The sequence below is a fragment of the Mesoplodon mirus genome (genome assembly GCF_964341445.2).
Source record: "Mesoplodon mirus genome assembly, chromosome: 6".
NCBI lineage: Eukaryota > Metazoa > Chordata > Mammalia > Artiodactyla > Ziphiidae > Mesoplodon > Mesoplodon mirus.
In genome coordinates, this window is record NC_138982.1 from 105,096,111 (window position 1) to 105,118,283 (window position 22,173).

The following is a 22,173-nucleotide window of genomic DNA, read 5'->3' on the forward strand; positions in this document are numbered from 1 at the left end:
CTTTTTCTCCTCTGATTGCTGTGGCTAAAACTTCCAAAATTATGTTGAATAATAGTGGTGAGAGTGGGCAACCTTATCTTGTTACTGATCTTAGTGGAAATGGTTTCAGTTTTTCACCATTGAGGATGATGTTGGCTGTGGGTTTGTCATATATGGCCTTTATTATGTTGAAGAAAGTTCCCTCTATGCCTACTTTCTGCAGGGTTTTTATCATAAATGGGTGTTGATTTTGTCAAAAGTTTTCTCTGCATCAGTTGAGATGATCATATGGTTTTTCTCCTTCAATTTGTTAATATGGTGTATCACACTGATTGATTTGCGTATATTGAAGAATCCTTGCATTCCTGTGATAAACCGCACTTGATCATGGTGTATGATCCTTTTAACGTGCTGTTGGATTCTGTTTGCTAGTATTTTGTTGAGGATTTTGCATGTGTGTTCATCAGTGATATTGGTCTGTAGTTTTCTTTTTTTGTGACATATTTGGTTTTGGTATCAGGGTGATGGTGGCCTCGTAGAATGAGTTTGGGAGTGTTCCTCCCTCTGCTATGTTTTGGAAGATTTTGAGAAGGAAGGGTGTTAGCTCTTCTCTAAATGTTTGATAGAATTTGCCTGTGAAGCCATCTGGTCCTGAGCTTTTGTTTGTTGGAAGATTTTTAATCACAGTTTCAATTTCAGTGCTTGTGATTGGTCTCTTCGTGTTTTCTATTTCTTCCTGGTTCAGTCTCAGAATTTTGTGCATTTCTAAGAATTTGTCCATTTCTTCCAGGTTGTCCATTTTATTGGCATAGAGTTGCTTGTAGTAATCTCTCATGATCATTTGTATTTTCACAGTGTCAGTTGTTACTTCTCCTTTTTCATTTCTAATTCTACTGATTTGAGTCTTCTCCCTTTTTTTCTTGATGAGTCTGGGTAATGGTTTATCAATTTCGTTTATCTTCTCACAGAACCAGCTTTTAGTTTTATTGACCTTTGCTATCATTTCCTTCATTTCTTTTTCATTTATTTCTGATCTGATCTTTATGATTTCTTTCCTTCTGCTAACTTTGGGGTTTTTCTGTTCTTCTTTCTCTAAGTGCTTTAGGTGTAAGGTTAGGTTTTTTATTTGAGATGTTTCTTTTTCTTAAGGTAGGATTGTGTTGCTGTAAACTTCCCTCTTAGAACTGCTTTTGCTGCATCCCATAGGTTTGGGGTCATTGTGTTTTCATTGTCATTTGTTTCTAGGTATTTTTTGATTTCCTCTTTGATTTCTTCAGTGATCACTTCATTATTGAGTAGTGTATTGTTTAGCCTCCATGTGTTTGTATTTCTTACAGATCTTTTCCTGTAATTGATATCTAGTCTCATAGCATTGTGGTCGGAAAAGATACTTGATACAATTTCAATTTTCTTAAATTTACCAAGGCTTGATTTGTGACCCAAGATATGATCTATCCTGGAGAATGTTCCATGAGCACTTGAGAAGAATGTGTATTCTGTTGTTTTTGGATGGAATGTCCTATAAATATCAACTAAGTCCATCTTGTTTAATGTATCATTTAAAGCTTGTGTTTCCTTATTTATTTTCATTTTGGATGATCTGTCCATTGGTGAAAGTGGGGTGTTAAAGTCCCCTACTATGATTGTGTTACTGTCGATTTCCCCTTTTATGGCTGTTAGTATTTGCCTTATGTATTGAGGTGCTCCTATGTTGGGTGCATAAATATTTACAATTGTTATATCTTCTTCTTGGATCGCTCCCTTGATCATTATGTAGTCTCCTTCTTTGTCTCTTGTAATAGTCTTTATTTTAAAGTCTATTTTGTCTGATATGAGAATTGCTATTCCAGCTTTCTTTTGATTTCCATTTGCATGGAATATCTTTTTCCATCCCCTCACTTACAGTCTGTATGTGTCCCTAGGTCTGAAGGGGGTCTCTTGTAGACAGCATATATATGGGTGTTGTTTTTGTATCCATTTAACGAGTCTGTGTCTTTTGGTGGGAGCATTTAATCCATTTACATTTCAGGTAATGATTGATATGTATGTTCCTATTCCCATTTTCTTAATTGTTTTGTGTTTGTTATTTTAGGTTTTTTCCTTCTCTTGTGTTTCCTGCCTAGAGAAGTTCCTTTAGCATTTGTTGTAAAGCTGGTTTGGTGGTGCTGAACTCTCTCAGCTTTTTCTTGTCTGTAAAGCTTTTAATTTCTCCATCAAATCTGAATGAGATCCTTGCTGGGTAGAGTAATCTTGGTAGTAGGTTTTTCTCCTTCATCACTTTAAGTATGTTCTGCCACTCCCTTCTGGCTTTCAGATTTCCTGCTGAAAGATCAGCTGTTAACCTTATGTGTATTCCCTTGTGTGTTATTTGTTGTTTTCCCTTTGCTGCTTTTAATATTTTTTCTTTGTATTTAATTTTTGATAGTTTGACTAATATGTGTCTTGGCATGTTTCTCCTTGGATTTATTCTGTATGAGACTCTCTGTGCTTCCTGGACTTGATTAACTACTTCCTTTCCCATATTAGGGAAGTTTTCAACTATTATCTCTTCAAATATTTTCTCAGTCCCTTTCTTTTTCTCTTCTTCTTCTGGGAACCCAATAGTTCGAATGTTCCTGCGTTTAATATTGTCCCAGAGATCTCTGAGACTGTCCTCAGTTCTTTTCATTCTTTTTTCTTTATTCTGCTCTGCAGTAGTTATTTCCACTATTTTATCTTCCAGGTCACTTATCCGTTCTTCTGCCTCAGTTATTCTGCTATTGATCTCTGCTAGAGAATTTTATATTCCATTTATTGTTTTGTTCATCATTGTTTGTTTGCTCTTTAGTTCTTCTAGGTCCTTGTTAAACGTTTCTTGTATTTTGTCTATTCTATTTCCAAGATTTTGGATCATCTTTACTATCATTAATCTGAATTATTTTTCAGGCAGACTGCCTATTTCTTCTTCATTTATTAGGTCTGGTGGGTTTTTACCTTGCTCCTTCATCTGCTGTGTGTTTTTCTGTCTTCTCATTTTGCTTAACTTACTGTGTTTGGGGTCTCCTTTTCACAGGCTGCAGATTCGTAGTTCCCGTTGTTTTTGGTGTCTGTCCCCAGTGGCTAAGGTTGGTTCAGTTGGTTGTGTAGGTTTCCTGGTGGGGTGGACTCATGCCTGTGTTCTGGTAGATGAGGCTGGATCTTGTCTTTCTGGTGGGCAGGTCCACGTCTGGTGGTGTGTTTTGGGGTGTCTGTGGCCTAAAGATTTTAGGCAGCCTGTCTGCTAATGGATGGGGCTGTGTACCTGTCTTGCTAGTTGTTTGGCATAGGGTGTCCAGCACTGTAGCTTGCTGGTGGTTGAGTGAAGCTGGGTGTTGGCATTGAGATGGAGATCTCTGGGAGATTTTTGCCATTTGATATTACATGGAGCTGGGAGGTCTGTTGTGGACCAGTGTCTTGAAGTTGGCTCTCCCACCTCAGAGGCACAGCACTGACTTCTGGCTGGAGGACCAAGAGCCTTTCACTCACACGGCTCAGAATAAAAGGGAGAAAAAGTAGAAAGAAAAGAGGATAAAATAAAATAAAATAAAGTGGAGTAAAATAAAATAAAGTTATTAAAATAAAAAATAAAAAATAATTTTTAAGAAAAAAAATTTTAAGTAAAAAACAAAAACAAAAAAAGAACGGACAGAACCCTTGGACAAATGGTGAAAGCAAAGCTATACAGACAAAATCGCACACAGAAGCATACACATACACACTCACAAAAAGAGAAAAAGGGGAAAAAATAATATATCTTTGCTCCCAAATCCACCTCCTCAATTTGGGATGATTCGTTGCCTATTCAGGTATTCCACAGATGCTGGGTACATCAAACTGACTGTGGAGATTTAATCTGCTGCTCCTGAGGCTGCTGGGAGAAATTTCCCTTTCTTTTCTTTGTTTGCACAGCTCCCGTGATTCAGCTTTGGATTTGGCCCCGCCTCGGCGTGTAGGTCTCCTGAGGGCGTCTGTTCTTCCCTCAGACAGGATGGGGTAAAGGAGCTGCTGATTCGGGGGCTCTGGCTCACTCAGGCCAGGGGGAGGGAGGGGCACGATGTGGGGCAAGCCTGCGTTGGCAGAGGCCAGCATGACGTTGCACCAGCCTGAGGTGCGCCATGCGTTCTCCCGGGTAAGTTGTCCCTGGATCCTGGGACCCTGGTAGTAGCGGGCTGCACAGCCTCCCGAGAGGGGAGGTGTGGAGAGTGACCTGTGCTTGCACACAGGCTTCTTGGTGGTGGTAGCAGCAGTCTTAGCGTCTCATGCCCGTCTTTGGGGTCCGCTCTGTTAGCCGCGGCTCGTGCCCGTCTCTGGAGCTCCTTTAAGCAGCGCTCTTAAACCCTTCTCCTCGTGCACCAGGAAACAAAGAGGAAAGAAAAAGTCTCTTGCCTCTTCGGCAGGTCCAGACTTTTTCCCAGACTCCCTCCTGGCTATCCGTGGTGCACTAGCCCCTTCAGGCTGTGTTCACGCCGCCAACCCCAATCCTCTCCCTGCGCTCCGACTGAAGCCCGAGCCTCAGCTCCCAGCCCCGCCTGCCCCGCCGGGTGAGCAGACAAGCCTCTCGGGCTGGTGAGTGCCGATCTGCACCGATCCTCTGTGCAGGAATCTCTGCGCTTTGCCCTCCACACCCCTGTTGCTGCTCTCTCCTCCGTGGCTCCGAAGCTCCCCCCCTCCACCACCCGCAGTCCCCACCCGCGAAGGGGCTTCTGGTGTGTGGAAACCTTTCCTTCTTCACAGCTCCCTCCCACTGGTGCAGGTCCTGTCCCTATTCTTTTGTCTCTGTTTTTTCTTTTTTCTTTTGCCCCACCCAGGTACGTGGGGAGTTTCTTGCCTTTTGGGAGGTCTGAGGTCTTCTGCCAGCATTCAGTAGGTGTTCTATAGGAGCAGTTCCACCTGTAGATGTATTTCTGATGTATCTGTGGGGAGGAAGGTGATCTCCGCGTCTTACTCTTCCGCCATCTTGAAGCTCTCCCTCTGATTGTACTTTGATGGTGGAACTAATAGGCAATGCTGGTAGCTTAGAGAGACACCATGGACACCTCCAAGATGTTGGAGTGAATACTGGAACAGTGGAGTTCTCATTAACAGAGATAAAATGAAGAGTGACGTAAACTGTTCTGAGAGGGAAAATCAGAAATTTTGTTTAGACATGTTACGTTTGAAAAAATTATTGGATATCTAAATGGAGATTTTTGAGTAAGATGCTAGATATATGAATCAAGAGTTCATGGGAAGTGGTCTGGCCAGAGAAGTAAATTTGAGAATCATCATCATATAAATTGCATTTAAAACAATAAGAATGGATGAATCAACTATAAAGTGAGTATAAATAATGAGAAAAAGTCCTGGGTAAACTCTCAAGTAAAGGAGCTGTAATCTGAGAAAATGATGGCCTACAAAGTAAGGGAAGAAGTAATAAGCTGTGGAAAGAAAGCATTTCAGGAATGATAAATCATCAACTGTATTAAATCCTTGGGATGATTCAGCATATTCACCTGAGAATTGGCCATTGCATTTAGCAAAGTGAAAGTCAGTTTTGACCTTGACACAATCTTATTTTAGTTCAGATAAAAGATTAAGATTTTTGTATTATAAGGTTGAACTATTTTTCTTTCTGTTTACCTGAGGATGTATATTTTAAGAAATTATCTTTTGCCTATGTTGTTGATAGAAACAAAGCAAAACCAAAATCTTAACATTAAGAATTCAAAGCACAGCTGTTATTCTATTAATGAAAAATATAACTGAAGCAGGGAAAATTTGGAGAAAGACAACTAAATGATCAAGACAGTTTACAGTAGGTTAAGATTAGAATATCTTAGCCTAAAAAGTTGAAGATAAAAAAGTCTAACATATTTGTAGATATGACATAGAAAGAATAAAATTTATGGGATTTACCTAAATTCCTGGATTTATGTCTCTTAGTAGGTACCCTTTTATGTTTGGAAAATGATGCGTTTAGTTATAATAAACACAGACACACAATGTGATCATTTAAGGATTTAAAAGGTGTAACCATATATTGATTTAATCATCATCTCACTTTCCCTCACTCAGGTAGTAACCTCACTTCCCTTTTATCTAATTTAGGTCAATGGTCTTCGATTGTAATCAGTCATTTGCCTCAGAGTCTTCACTCTCTGGCCTCTTTGCCCTTTATTATGCCCACCTAGAAAATATCAATACTAGTTGCATAAAACGCTGCACATACTACCGCATCATCTTGCCCAGCTGAATAAACAATGTTAGAAGGAAACATACAACCATGCTGATTTGTTTCCTTTAAATTCATGACTCCTTATACAAAACTGGTCCTTAGTGTAACCTGTTAAGTTTCTGTTATATTTACTCTCCTATATAAGAAGACTCTTCCATCTCTTTTCTTTTGTTCTCAAATGCCAAGTAATTCCCTCTCCATCCCATTTTCAGCTGGTGGCAATGCTTCTGATTTCACTATTAAAAATCATTATTAAAAATCAGAAAAAGCAAAACCAAAAACTACCACATGCTTTTTCCAACAGATCTACCAACTTATTCCATCTATATCCATATACTCTGTTTTATATCTTGCCACAATGAAGCTAATGTGTGTACTCCTGCCTAAGCTAGTCTATCCATGTGTGTACTACATTCCATCCTTCTTGCCTTCCAAAAATATACCAGCTTTTCAATTATCCCCACTGTGTTTGGTATCAACATTTACCTCTTTAGTGGTCATTGCCAGGTAAATACACAGTTATTTTGTCCATCTTAAAATAAATTCTCTTGAATATCCATTCTTCTCCATTGGCTACCTGCTTGGAAGCATAAAGTCATAATGAAGTAGTTGTGCAAACTTGCTGTCTCAAACAACATTTCTTCCATTCTTTCTTGAACTCATTTCAATCAAATTCTAGAAGGCCAATGTTTACTAGAAAATAATATAAAGTACATTCTAGAGGGATAGAAAGGCTCTATCTCTTCTTTTGTGTTACTTGTATATATACAATTGTCAAAGCTCATTAAACTGAATATTTAAGATCTGTGCTTTTTACTATGTGTAAATTATAACTCAAAAAAGGAAAAACGTAAACTAGCCCTGTTCCCCAATCCCACTCCTCACCAACCAACAAACAAAAAAAGCACACATATGTATAGATAAGTCTTAAGATGGAGAAACTGAAGGGAAGTGTGAGAGAAGGCCAACTCAAAATAAAAAGAATTGACGAGTGGCATGATAGATACAGTTGAAGTTAGTAATTCATAATTTGTAATGATTCTAATTTCCAAGTTGTATAATTTTATCCTTCAGGGATTACTTAGAATCATAGAGTAGAATATAACAATTTTTCCAGATTAAAGAATTTGTGGGTAATTTGGCAGGGGATTTGGTCAGTGGAATAGCTGTAACACTAGAACAATTATCAAAAGGTGTGGTTTAAATATCCCTGGAAAGCAAGTGTAATTGGAGACAGACAGTGAGAAAGTTAGAGGGCATTTTGTTCAGATAGCAGCATATTAGAGTATAAGGCGGTCATGGGTTGACAGCCAACCATACAGAAATTAAAAGAGCACTAGCAATGAAGTGCAAGTTCTCTCTTTCACTAGTTCAGTTATCTTGAAAAGTCATTACTCCTCTACTGCAGTTTCATCTGTCAGAGAAAAGAATACTCACTGATTCCCATATTCAGAACAATAATAGAGATAATTTACACAAAAGCATTTGGCAATCTGTTAAACCTCATACACATATAAGGGATTATCAGAAGGTATTTCTTACCATCAAAAGTCCAGCATTATCTTTAATATTTATGAAATGAATCAAACCATTTATTGTAACCATTTCTTAAAAGCTAGTTTTTATGTGCACTTAAACATTCCTATCAAAATGTGTATGACTCAAAGCTTTGTCAAAAAGTCATTACTTTTATTGAACTAATCAAAGAAAGGATTTAGATTTTAGTGAGTTTACCTTTTCCTTTGAGAGATTTGCATGAATCTAGCAAATCTAGTAGCTTCAATTTTAATCAGCAATTTTTGGTAAAAGTCCTTTAACAAAAGCCTCACAGCAGATGGTCACACAATAAAAAATGTGCCCACTAGCTAAACATTAATACAATACATTAACTTGATGTTTTCTTTGATTAATAAACATGTTCTCATAATATAACAAATTACTGTGATTTTATTGTTACAGATGCTTTTTTTTTTGTTTTGTGGGAGGAGAAAATATTCAATTAGAGGTCCTGATTGAAAAACTAGCATCTTATAACTAAACAAATGATTTTCGGCTTTAAAAATTATTTGCATTATATTAGACAAAATGTAAACCCAGATTATAAAGGTATCCTGAAATATACAGTGTTGTGAAAGATACAGCTTCTAATTCGCATTTTTTCCCTATATGAAAAAGGCACATATTAATTATGCTTAGTCTCTTCTTACAACTGTATTTAAAAATATTTACTTTACTATAGGTTAAGAATCCACTAATATTATTCCTTTTTTTTTTTTTTTTTGTGGTACGCGGGCCTCTCACTGTTGTGGCCTCTCCCATTGCGGAGCACAGGCTCCGGACATGCAGGCTCAGCGGCCATGGCTCACGGGCCCAGCTGCTCCGCGGCATGTGGGATCCTCCTGGACCGGGGCACGAACCCGTATCCCCTGCACCGGCAGGCGGACTCTCAACCACTGCGCCACCAGGGAGCCCCTATTATTCCTTTTTTATTTTCTCTATAATGAATATTCTTTCTATACAGAGTAATATGTTACTTTGGGGAAAGGTTGTCTACCTTGGTATATATCCATTTCTTAGGGCTGCCATACAAACTACCATGAACTGAGTGGCTTAAAACAACAGAAATTTATTGACACACAGTTCTGAAGGCTAGAAGTTCAAAATTAAGGGGTAGGCATAATCATGCTTCTATGATAGCCCTAGGGAATAATTCTTCCTTACCTCTTCCTAGCTTTGCGTGGTAGCCCATCAATCTCTGGTGTTCCTTGGCTTGTAGATGCATCACTCTGACCTCTGTCTCTGTCCTCACAAGGTCTTCTCCCTCTATGTCTTTTTGTCTTCTCACCTCTTCTGATATGGACACCAGTCATGTTAATTAGGGCCCATCCTAATGAAATATTACCTCATCTTAACTCGATTACATCTGCAAAGACCCTACTTCCAAATTATGCCACATTCAGAGGTACAAGGAGCAAGGAGTTAGAACATCAACATATCATTTTTGGGGACACAATTCAACCCATAGCAATACATATCATATTGAATATATGGAAGGCCAGTTGTAAAGATAACACACACACACATGCACGCACACACACACACACACACATCCTAAGAGTCTGGTTAGATAATATTATGGTTAAAAGAGCCTAGCTTCTGGTATGGGCAGATCAGGAATCAAGTCTTACAAGGCCAATTCCTGACTGCGTAATCATGGAAATTTACTTAAATACTTTGAGCCATGCTTTGTTTATTTTAATTCTAGCTTACAGAGTTATTGTGCAAATGTGAAGATGAATGTAAAACTGTGACTTAAAATCTAAACTGCTGGGAGTTGGTTAATTGTAGCAGGTCAATTTAGTTGAGACTACCACCCACTTGAACTAATCCAGTCTGAACTTGGAGCCTAAGCAAGTCCTTTTTATGCTGCACATCCCCAACACTGTCCCTTCCTCACCTTTGCTACAACTTCCAAAAGTACCTGACCTGGGGGCTTCCCTGGTGGCGCAGTGGTTGAGAGTCCGCCTGCCGATGCAGGGGACATGGGTTCGTGCCCCGGTCCGGGAAGATCCCACATGCTGCGGAGCGGCTGGGCCCGTGAGCCATGGCCGCTGAGCCTGCGTGTCCGGAGCCTGTGCTCTGCAACAGGAGGGTCCACAACAGTGAGAGGCCCGCATACCACACACACACACAAAAAAAAAAGTACCTGAGCTGTCTTGTGGAGACAAAGCTCATGATACTAAACTGCACCAAAAATGTCAATGGAAAAGAGTAATGACACATGGCACATTACTGGTTTGCTGTTTTATCTTGTCATCACTTTGTATCTTTGTAAATAATCAAATAATTAAGACAAGTTTATGTTATGATGAAGGAACTACATGGGTTGGAATAGACCTTATGACAAGAAATCATTGTGTTGGGACTGCCTCAATCTAATAATTAATCTATTTCACCTTCTCTGTGAAGCACCCAATAAAGCCCCCAAAACAAAATGTGTAATTTCTTGCATATAACCTTCCCTGCTTAAAAAGTGCAAGAATTGAAGGTTAGCCTACAGATCGTTGATTCAAAAACTTGTTACATTAATCTAAATGGCCAATATTACAGTGACAAGACTACTTAATTTTAAATTGAAAGCATTTTTTTGTAACTCCCACACTGTTGTCTCATAATTCTTTTTCTGCAGATATTTATTTTAATAGAAAATTGCTGTATTGACATTCTTCTTTTCTCAGAAATCTTGAGAGATATCTGGAAAAAGGCATAAAGATACTCTTCCTTCAGAGTTGAACTAAGACATTTTTGTGAAGTTCCTAGAAATAGGCATAGATTATTCCTCAGTCATTTCAGCCTTTAAAAAAATCCTTTCAGGCCCACCTAATCAGTGGTGACATAGCCTTTCTCAGAAATCTCATAGAGACCTTGGTGCCTGCTTGTATGTTTAGGCCCACCTGCATTCCTGCTCTCCTGGAAATGCCCTGAATGTAGGGTCACCAGATTTAACAAATGAAAATATAGGAAACCCAGTTACATTTTGGTTTCAGATAAAAAAAATAATAACTTTTTTAGTAGAGTACGTTTCAAGTATTTCATGAGGCACACTTCTACTAAAAAGAAAATGTTATTTATCTGAAATTAAAATATAACTGTGTATCTTGTATTTTACCTGGCAACCCTACTTGCATGGGCTGATCTTAGGCCCCTTGTGAACTATTGTCATAAATCTATCTTCTTGCAGATACAGAGTACCCTGGATCTCTTGAGCTAGCCTTCTCACACAGGGTAGGCCGAGGTCCTAGAATAGGCAGATTCTCTTACAGCTGCTCCAATGGAACTTCATTTCCTCCTAGGTTGGTACCATTGTTGTCCCTTTTTTTCCCCTTTACTTGAAGTAGAAGGACTATCTCAGAGCCAAAATAACACAGTTCTTCTTACCACTTACTGTGTGACATCAGACAACCAACACAACTAGCTGCATTTCCTGCACTGTAATGTGAGCACAAGTAGAGATTGGACATGGTTCCCTCTTGCTCAAACATTCTGAGGGTGTAAGTCCCTTAGCATGGCACAGCATGCAAATTAGATAATTTCTTAAAATAAATGTGTATGGAAATAGCCTAAGTATTTTTCCTGTTGTTTCTTTTTAGCCCCTATGTTTTGAAGAATCTTACAATCTTATTTAATATATGTTCACTTTTTCTAATTGGTATGTATGTACATACACATGCATGTATGTATGTATGTGTTTATTTATTTTAAGACAGCTATTTTGCTCAGTTTTAGTTGCAGCAGACCAGAATTTAATTGGAAACGTATCTGAAATGTAAAAGAAAAACTGCTAATGTGATATTTCTACCACAGAGAAACTCAGAAGACTCTGTTCTTATTTGAAGAAATAAAACCCTCTAAATATTTGAAATGCAGTCATCACTTGTCACAAGCTCCTTCTGTTGTATGAGAATATATTTTTCTAGCTAGTATTTAAAACTGAGCATACCCAATTTCTTCCCTTTTGGGTTTTTCTGAGCATAAGACCAAGTAAAATTAAGATTCCACCAACACTTGTACCTCTGTCTTCTGTGGGCTTGATCATTGTGGGTGATTTCCTGAGCCGCTGATAGCTAATACAGACCCTGCTGCCTTCTGCTGGTTTCAGTAACAGCATTAGAATTCCAAAGGATTCTGGGGAAAATATTTCCTTTGACTAACGTTGTTCTTTAGTGTGATTTCTTGTCTTTCTGAGGACTGCAGAGTTCATTTGTTTTATCCTCTGACCAATTCACTGTTTCTTTAAATTCACTCTTTATTAATAAATTCAGGGCTTCCCTGGTGGTGCAGTGGTTGAGAGTCTGCTTGCCGATGCAGGGGCCACGGGTTCGTGTCCCGGTCTGGGAAGATTCCACATGCCGCGGAGTGGCTGGGCCCGTAAGCCATGGCCGCTGAGCCTGCACGTCCGGAGCCTGTGCTCCGCAATGGGAGAGGCCACAACAATAAGAGGCCCGCGTACCGCAAATAAATAAATAAATAAATAAATAAATAAATAAAATAAAAATAACTTCACTATTTATTAGTAAAACACTAATAAAACTCCTTCTACACCCTCCCCCCCATTTGCTCTTTGCTTTTATATAACATAATTACACTGAAGGAAAATAAAACACAAGTTTTTAGGTGTCTCACTGACAAAAATAGTTGGATTATTTAAAATGGCACATATAAATAAAACATACAAATACAAATGTGCATGTACATATACAATGTTTGAATCCTTTCTCCCTAACTTGTAGAATGTGAGCGTGAAGCTGCTTTAGATTTTTCAGGGAGTTACACACCAGTGCACCATGCTTCCAGTGGCAGGGGACCACATCTAGCTCTCTGGAAGGCCCTGCTGAAAATCCTGTCTCGAGGCTGAGGGGAGGAAAAGGCACCCCCTTCTCCACCCCCGTGGAAGAAGAGGTAAAACTCTTCAGAATACAAATAACACCTTTCTAAATTCTTCTTTAAATCTCCAGCCTTTATCTCCTAGCTGTGGAAAATATCACCAAACTAGTTTTAGATATTTAATTTTCAATAATTTTATTGGTAATTGGAATGTTGGAATTATTTGGAATGTTGTAATTATCACTGTATTTGGAATGTTGTAATTATCACTGTAGGGTCTCAGTCTAATTTTCTCATTTAACACACCACTAAAATCTTATTCACAGCATAACATAGTTGGAACTCGGGAAATACCTATTGATTGATTCACTTTCTTTTTTAATTCAAATAAATCTGATAGTTTCCATCATAAACCAAAGTAAATGGCTACCAAATAATTATTAAGGCTTTTTAAAAATATATTTATTTATTTTGGCTGCGCTGGGTCTCAGTTGCGGCACACGGGATCCTTGCCATGGCACATGGACTTCTTAGTTGCAGCATGCATGTGGGATCCAGTTCCCAAACCAGGGGTCGGACCTGGGCCCCCCAAATTGGGAGTGTGGAGCCTCAGCCACTGGACCACCAGGGAAGTTCCTATTGAGGCATTTTAAGATGGCTTTATGCAAACAAACAAAATCCTCAAATAATTTCAAGCCAATATTTTAATGAAAACAATGTGAAAATTTTAACATACACACAATTATCTACTATTTAATTTTTTATATCTATACTAAGTTGGTTTTATTTAGCTGTGAGTAAACATTCTATTCCTTTGTAAGTAGAAGCTTTGAGGAAATAGTCATTTTCTGACTATGCAAGCATTAGTATATTATGCAGTATTTTAAATGTAATTTGGGGTTAGAGAATGTTTAATTTATTCCCTTGGTTTATTTATGACTCTTACAAAAATCTAGAATACAATACATTTGAATATTTGAAGCTGTCTTAGAGAATGCAGCACATTAAAGCAAATCAATAATTCATTTTTCCATTTTCCAATTTATCCATTTTAGATATTAGCCTGTTGTTATATATAAAACTACTTTATAATCATAATGTTTATCATTTTAAAGTGTCTCATATTCACTGTCTTAATAGTTCCTTACAATAATTTTGTAAGGAAAATATTAGCATCCATGTTTTATATATCAGGACAAGACTTCACAAGTAGAAATGTTGTACTTCAAATTTCATTTAATTTCTTTAAATATGAACTTTCTATTGAAGTATACTTACAAAAAGGTGGTGAAATTATAAATGTACAGTTTCATACATTTAAAAAACTGAACCCAGCCAGGTACCTACAACCTCAAAATCCCCGTGTTCTATTCCAGTCATAAACCTTCCCACCTGTGCCTAGAGCAACCACTATCCTAACTTCTAACACAATAGCTTAATTTAGCTTGTTTTTATAACTTTATGAACATGGAAACACAATACATTCTCTTTTGTGTCAGGTTTCTTATGGTCAACGTTTTGTTTGTGAGATTCATTCATGTTGTTGGGAGTACCTGTGGTCTGTTCATTCTCAGTGTTACTTTATATTCCATCATATGACTATACCATGAAAGAATAAAGAGTATTGAAAAGGATAAATATTTTGGTAAATATTTCAGTGAAAATTGACGGAATATTGACTAAATATTGAATAGTAATATATTGTGGATGTAAAATATAGTTGAGCTAAAACACATCACAAAAATAATTTAAAAAGCAGGATAAATGCAAATGAAGTTAAAGAGTTCTAAAGTTCTAATGTTACTGAGGGAATTGTTAAAGTAATAATTTGTATTAGACTCTAATAAGTCAACGCTGTGTAATAAGAGCATTAATATTTAACTAAACATGGTTATTTGAAGAAGATACAGTGTTGGGTTGAGAAAATTATCTTTGACAAAGACTCCTAAAAACTTTCATTTTAATAATAACAAGCTGTCATATATAACCATATATTATTCGTATAATGAATAATCATTAATTATTCAATGTTTATTAAACAACTATGTGTAGGCAATGTTCATATGCTTGGGATACACCAGTGAACAAAACTGATAAAATTCCTGTGCAGAGAACCTATATTCTTGGAGAAGGGAGACATAATAAACAAAGGACACAAGAAATTAATAAATTATTTTTATACAATATGGTATGAAGGTGATCAGGGCACAGAAACATTTCAAAGTTGAGCAGGTTAAAGGGAATGAGGACTGTCCTGTCAATGAATAGTTACTGCACATAGGTGTAGATTTCAGTATTAAATATGGTGGTCAGGTTAAAACTTGTGAGAAGATGGATTAAAACAAAGTCTTGAAAAGAGTTAGGCAGGGCTTCCCTGGTGGCGCAGTGGTTGAGAGTCCGCCAGCCGATGCAGGGGACACGGGTTCGTGCCCCGGTCCGGGAAGATCCCACATGCTGCGGAGCGGCTGGGCCCGTGAACCATGGCCGCTGAGCCTGCGCGTCCGGAGCCTGTGCTCTACAACGGGAGAGGCCACAACAGTGAGAGGCCTGCGTACCGCAAACAAACAAACAAACAAACAAAAACTGTGCTTTGGGGTCACTCAACATTTAGAATGTAGTACAAAAGAGGAGAAATCATCAAAATATGCTGAGAAGGAATAACCAGTGAGGTAGGGGAAAAACCAACAGAGAGTGCATTAATTCGAGTCCAAAGAGAAGCAGATACCAATTAAAAGTTAGATGTACAAGAGAGTTTAGGGGGGATTTTTTTTTTTTAAGGAAAAAGAGGAGGGAGCCAAAGGGAGTAAAGAGAAGTTTCTGATCTTGATGGAGATTTGAGCACCACAAAAAAAGAGGTAGAGGAAGGAGGATTGAGGGGAATGAGTCTTAGACTGCAATGCAGTTCTAAGAACATTTCTGCCAGGTGGTGGCAAGTCCTAAAGCCGAAGACCCCATTTAAGTTCTGTATGTCTCAGGATCTTGTGTTAGTGCTGACACTGTGCTCAGCCATTGGTTGGGAGCAGCCAATCGGAAGCATGGATTCAACACCCAAACACAGGGTGTATCTAAGAATGCTGGGGCAGGCATTCTCAGATCGTCAATTATACTCCTGCGGCAGGATGTCCAAATGGTGCTTTTTGTGTGTGTGTGTGTGGTATGCGGGCCTCTCACTGTTGTGGCCCCTCCCGTTGCAGAGCACAGGCTCCGGACGTGCAGGCTCAGCAGCCATGGCTCACGGGCCCAGCCGCTCCGCGGCATGTGGGATCTTTCCAGACCGGGGCATGAACCCGTGTCCCCTGGATCGGCAGGCGGACTCTCAACCACTGCACCACCAGGGAAGCCCCCCAAATGGTGCTTTTTCATGGGCACCATGGTATCCTAGAAAGCAAGTGAGGACCAAGAAGGAAGGAGTGTTGGATTATGTGAAATGCTAATGATAGGTGGAAGAAGAGGGCTAAGGACTGACAAGTGGGTTTAACAATGTGGAGCTTGTTGATTAATTTGACAATATTAGTTTTGGAGGAGTGGTGAGGACTAAAGCCTGACTGGATTGGGTTTAACCGGGAATGATGGGAGGAAAGAAATCAGACTATGAGAACAGACTGTTCTTTGAAGATGGTTTATTACAGAGAAAAACAAAAGAAACGATGAGCTATCTGAGAGGGAAGTGAGGTCAAGATAAAGTTTTTTCTTTTGAAAGATGGAAGAATTCAGCAGCACGTTTGTATGTTGTGGGAAAAATTCAATAATGAGCCAAAACACTTAATGGCCCTGTAGTGGATTGGTTTAATAATGGCCCTTCACAATGGAGTATTACTCAGCCATAAAAAGAAACGAAACTGAGCTAGTTGTAATGAGGTGGATAGACCTAGAGTCTGTCATACAGAGTGAAGTAAGTCAGAAAGAGAAAGACAAATACCGTATGCTAACACATATATATGGAATTTAAGAAAAAAAATGTCATGAAGAACCTAGGGGTAAAACAGGAATAAAGACACAGACCGACTTGAGAATGGACTTGAGGATATGGGGGGGGGGAAGGGTAAGCTGTGACAAAGCAAAAGAGAGGCATGGACATATATACACTACCAAACGTAAGGTAGATAGATAGTGGGAAGCAACCGCATAGCACAGGGAGATCAGCTCGGTGCTTTGTGACCGCCTGGAGGGGTGGGATAGGGAGGGTGGGAGGGAGGGAGACGCAAGAGGGAAGGGATGTGGGAACAGATGTATATGTATGACTGATTCACTTTGTTATAAAGCAGAAACTAATTAAAAAAATAAAAAAATAATGGCCCTTCATGTATTATGCATCTCTGTTTCTAGGCCTCTTGGCAATATGAATTTGCTCCCAACAAGAGGTAGAGTCTTTTTCCTCAACTCTTGGATCTGGGCTGACCCTGTGACTTATGTTGAGCAGCAGAATACTGCAGAAGTGACAGAATACTGCAGAAGGTGCCTTCTAAGCCTAGGCTTTAAGAAGCCTTGCAGCTTCTTCTGCTTTCATCCTCTTGGAACACTCCCCCTTCATTAAATAGTTGGCACCAACCATCAGATGTTTGCTTGAGGCTATTGGACAATCCAGTCCTAGTCAGAAATCCAGATGACTGTAGCTGGATGAGTGACATCAGCCCTGAGCAGCAGCAGAAGTGACCAGCCAAGCCCAAATTGCAATCCACCATTCATGAGACATAAGGAATAACTGATTGTATGTCAATAGTTTTTGAGGTAACTTATTTACAGTAATTGATAACTGGTAGAGACCGTAAGCACCTTTTTGAAAATCTTACTCTCACTTTTCCTCTATATGTTTTAATGTTTATGTTAAACTAATGTTTATTCACTAAATGCAGTTTGCACTTATCATGTCCATGTCTCAACTAGCTAAACATATCTTTTAAGGCCTTTCTTCCCAGACTGGTATCTGCATGCACTTTTACTGCCTTTGGCTGCTCACTTTATTTAGATTCTTCTTGTGACAATTGTTGTATACTACACTGCATTACAGACATTTGTGTTGGTTTAATTTCCTGAATGGGTGTGGCATTGCAGGAAGCATGTCTATTATGAAACAACTCGAATTATTTTCTTTCACTTGGGCTCCCTAACCCTGTTCTACTTTCCTTCCTCTCTCCCTTCCTCCCTTCTTTCCTTCCTTCCTTCCTCCTTCCCTCCCTTCCTTCCTTCCTTCCTTCCTTCCCTTTTTTTCTCTTCCTAAATTCCTACAGAATTCTTACAGTATCTGCAAATACTTTTATTGAAGAGACCCAAATAATTTTTGATCTAAAATAATAAAGACCATCTTAAAGATACAAGTGTAGGAAAATAATCTGTACAATATAGTCTTTGGAGTTAGGAGCTCCTAGACATAAACTAACAAATAAAATCCTAAATTCTTCAAAAAGCTTCTAAACTGCCTGATTTATGCTTGATGTAGCATCTAAGTTTTAAAAAATCAGTTGTACAAAATATTTCTTTTACTCACCTGAATGGCATACATATACTCTACCACCTAGCCATGCAACCTTGAGCAAGATGCTTAATCTTTTTCTAAATTTCTTCATTTTAAGACTGTCATAAATCTGGTGCCTACCTTATAGCTTTTTGTTGGGATTAAATGATGTCATATTTCCAAATATGACAAGAACAAGATCCAGAATATTGTGAGCACTGTAAACTATTAACAAGGATTATTATCATATGATATAATATCTGGTTTTTCTCTTTATCACTTTAAAATATTAGGTTTGGCAGATAAGTTTAGAGGAGGGCTGGCTCCTTATTAACCAACTTAGTTAAGCATTTTGTCTAAGGACATCCTTTATCTACTTTATACCTATGTTATCTGGAATCAACTACCTCCTGAACTTGTGACAGTAATTATTGGATTTATTCTCTGCAGAAAAGTCACTACTTCCATTGATGTCAAATGGATTTAATCAATTTCAACTATAAAAATGTAAATTGAATTTGGGAGAATATTATAAAAGAAAAGATAAGGTCATTGGTAGTAGTCCCAGAGTTTATTATCTTCAAAAATAATTTTTCCTCTAGATTGTCCAAGAAAGAAATGAAGTTACCATCTACTGCCCTAAAAAGTCCTGACTAAAATCTTTGGGGAAAGGGTATGAATAAATGGTTAATCATGGCTAACCACGTCCATAGGAACTCATGACTTCATGTTGTTCATATGCTAAGGTTGTACCACACGTGTTATTATAAGGCATCTTGTGGCTGGTTTACAAGATTGCAATTCATACTAACAGATGTTTGGGAAGGAAATTATTTGTTTAATTTGTTTATGAGTCAGAGGATTTTTGTCTGAATGTAATTATAGGAGGACACCACAATTTATGAATGGACTGTATTCCAAAAGTGCATTTGTGAGCCACTTGTTTGGGACTAAGAACATATTTTTATGTATAAACTAGGATAAATGTTAGTGTTTCCCAAGCAAGCCCACAAATAGCTTCTTTAACCCATTATTTGGCTGATAGTATCTGCCTATTATTCCTATGTCTCTGGAGGAAGGATTGAAGAGAAAATATCCTCTTCCTTTTCTGGCATTTGTTTTGATCCCACAGCCTTTTCCCCTTTCCAGCCTGCTTTTCCCATGCTTTCTCAAGAGACCTCATAAGCCCAAACCATCCTGAAGGACTACGACTCTGATCTGACCCATTCTTGGCAAAATTCACACTATTCCAGAATTATCTGCCTCTCCTTCTGCATCACAATGTGTTCCACATTTTGATGTTGCTGATCTCAGGTTATAACAAGAAAGCAATGTAGTTTAATTCTATTTACACTAATGGGATTAATAATTATCTGAGGAGTATTTATAATTTAAAAATAGAAGTGTGTTCATACAAATTACTGTATTTGGTGGAATTTCTGACTAACAAATTGAAGGGAAAAAATCCAGACATACTAGAGTGTTGTTGAATCCAAGTTCATGTACCCATTGCACAGTGAGGCCAAACAAACTGAAAAGTTGGAGTTTGGAGCAGAGAAAGTTGTATTGCAGGGCCAAGCAAGGAGAGCGGGGCAGTTTATGCTCAAAAGACCTGAACTCCTCGACGGTTTTTTCTTCTTATTTTTTTTTTTTTCGGTACTCGGGCCTCTCACTGTTGTGGCCTCTCCCATTGCGGAGCACAGGCTCCGGACGCGCAGGCTCAGCGGCCATGGCTCATGGGCCCAGCCGCTCCGCGGCATGTGGGATCTTCCCAGACCGGGGCACGAACCCGTGTCCCCTGCATCGGCAGGCGGACTCTCGAGCACTGCGCCACCAGGCAAGCCCTCCTCGATGGTTTTTAGGGAAGAGTTTTTATAGGCAGAATTTGGGGGGAAGTCTGCTGGGTTTGTGACCTCCCTCTGATTGGTTGGTGGTGAGGTAACAGGGTGGTGGTCCAGGAATCTCAGTCATCAGCCCCCTGGTTCCAACCAATCTAGGGTCTAAGTGCTTGTGCTCAGCCTGAAGTTGCCATCCTCTACTTGGCTGGGGGCCTTAGTTCCTGTAGAATAACGCAGACATGTGTATCAGATTGCTATGTATAACCCTTGGGGAGGAACCAGGATCTTGCTGCATCGCTGCACTATGGTTTCTTGACTGCCTTTCCTTTGTTTCTGCTTTCCCTCACTACTCTAGTGACTGAATCTGCCCTTTGGAACTCAGGGAAGGTATGAGGCTGAAACTTTTTTCCTGTAAACAAGAAATAGGGGGTATGGAAAGGCTTTTGTACCTGGGAGGACCCCACAGGGTTCTGCTTGATTTCGGGAGCAATGATATCTTGGAGGTGGAACCAACATGTAGGCACTTTTCTACTGGCAAAGAAAAAATTAATTAGTTGATCTAAGAAAGAAAATTTTATTTGAGCCGAATTGAGGATTATAACCTGGGAACAGGCTTTCAGAAAGCTCTTGAGAACTCTTCCACCCATGAGAGGTCAAAGCACAGTTATGTAAGTTTTTGAGATAGAGGGCTGTACATTGAATGAGGTATTATTGACAAGTTACACAATCCAGATTTAAGCCCCTTAACAACATTAAGGAATGTTATCTTTCAAGGAGATGTCTTGTTGGTGCTAGGACAATGTTGCCCTTTATGGTTGAGCAGGTATTCCTGCTGATGTGGGAGGTTTGGTTCAATGCACAGTGTGGGGAGAAAGGGGGCCAAAGGGCAGAGAAAAGTTTTTATGTTTAAATTTTCGTCTTGCCATAAAATATGAATTTTATTTCAAACTACCCAAAAGTCTGTCCTAGGAGTCATCCATCCCCTGTATTTGAATTTTTTCTTACAACTTTTCCCCCTTTGCCCTTCATAAACTAACACCTTCTCTAAAACTTTCACCAAGTAGTTCTCATTTTACCAACACTGATAAATACTGGGAAAAAAAACCACAATTTTATATGTGTATACATTTCAGTTTTCCTGAATGTACTTTTTTTCATTTCACAAATCTATAGATACTTCATTTTTTAAAAAATTATTTATTTATTTATTTTTGGCTGTGTTGGGTCTTCGTTTCTGTGCGAGGGCTTTCTCTAGTTGCGGCGAGTGGGGGCCACTCTTCATCGCAGTGCGCGGGCATCTCACTGTCACGGCCTCTCTTGTTGCGGAGCACAGGCTCCAGACACGCAGGCTCAGTAGTTGTGGCTCACGGGCCTAGTTGCTCTGCGACATGTGGGATCTTCCCGGACCAGGGCTTGAACCCGTGTCCCCTGCATTGGCAGGCAGATTCTCAACGACTGCGCCACCAGGGAAGCCCTGATACTTAATTATTACTTAATTTTGTTTCCAAAATAGGTAATGTATTTCCTCTGTGAGTAAAAAGAGTGATTATGAAACCTAGTGGGGCCTGGACACAGAGGCCTCTTTTTGTCCCCCATTTCTTGTAGGCAAGACTCCAGCCTCCATGACCTTCCCTGAGTTCCAAAGGGCAGATTATGGAACAGTTGCTAATCAAGGGAGGAGCAGCCAAGAAACCACCTGAGACCCTGCACACACCCTAATCTTGTCAGCAATCTCACCCTTGCAGTATTGTTATAAAACTCCTCATGAAATCTTCCCCAGTTGAGACACATAGTTTTCGAGGGCAAGAGCCAATGTGTCCCCCTTTGCCTGGGAAAGCAATAAAGCTATTCTTTTCTACTTCACCCAAAACTCTGTCTCCGAGATTTGATTTGGCACCAGTATACAGAGAAGCTGAGCTTACAGCATCAATTATTATTTGGGACCCTATTACGTGTCTAGAGCTTAGCCCAGTGCCCCGATACTTAACTCTTCAATATACACTTAATTAATAAAACAAAAAATTTTAAATCTGTTCATATTTAAAACATGCCACAACAGAGATACAAAAGTACTTAAGTGGAAATAACAAGGTATGTGCTATAGACTAACAGATATCTGTTTAGGTAAATAGACAACATTATAATTTGACCTTTTAAATCTAGATATTCTCATTTTCTGGTGAGGTTTAGGGTTGATTTTTGTTTTTATTATAGACAATGAATACTAAATATTTCCACCTAGAAAATCATTTTGATTTACTTATGTTATAGAAAAATAATGCGACATT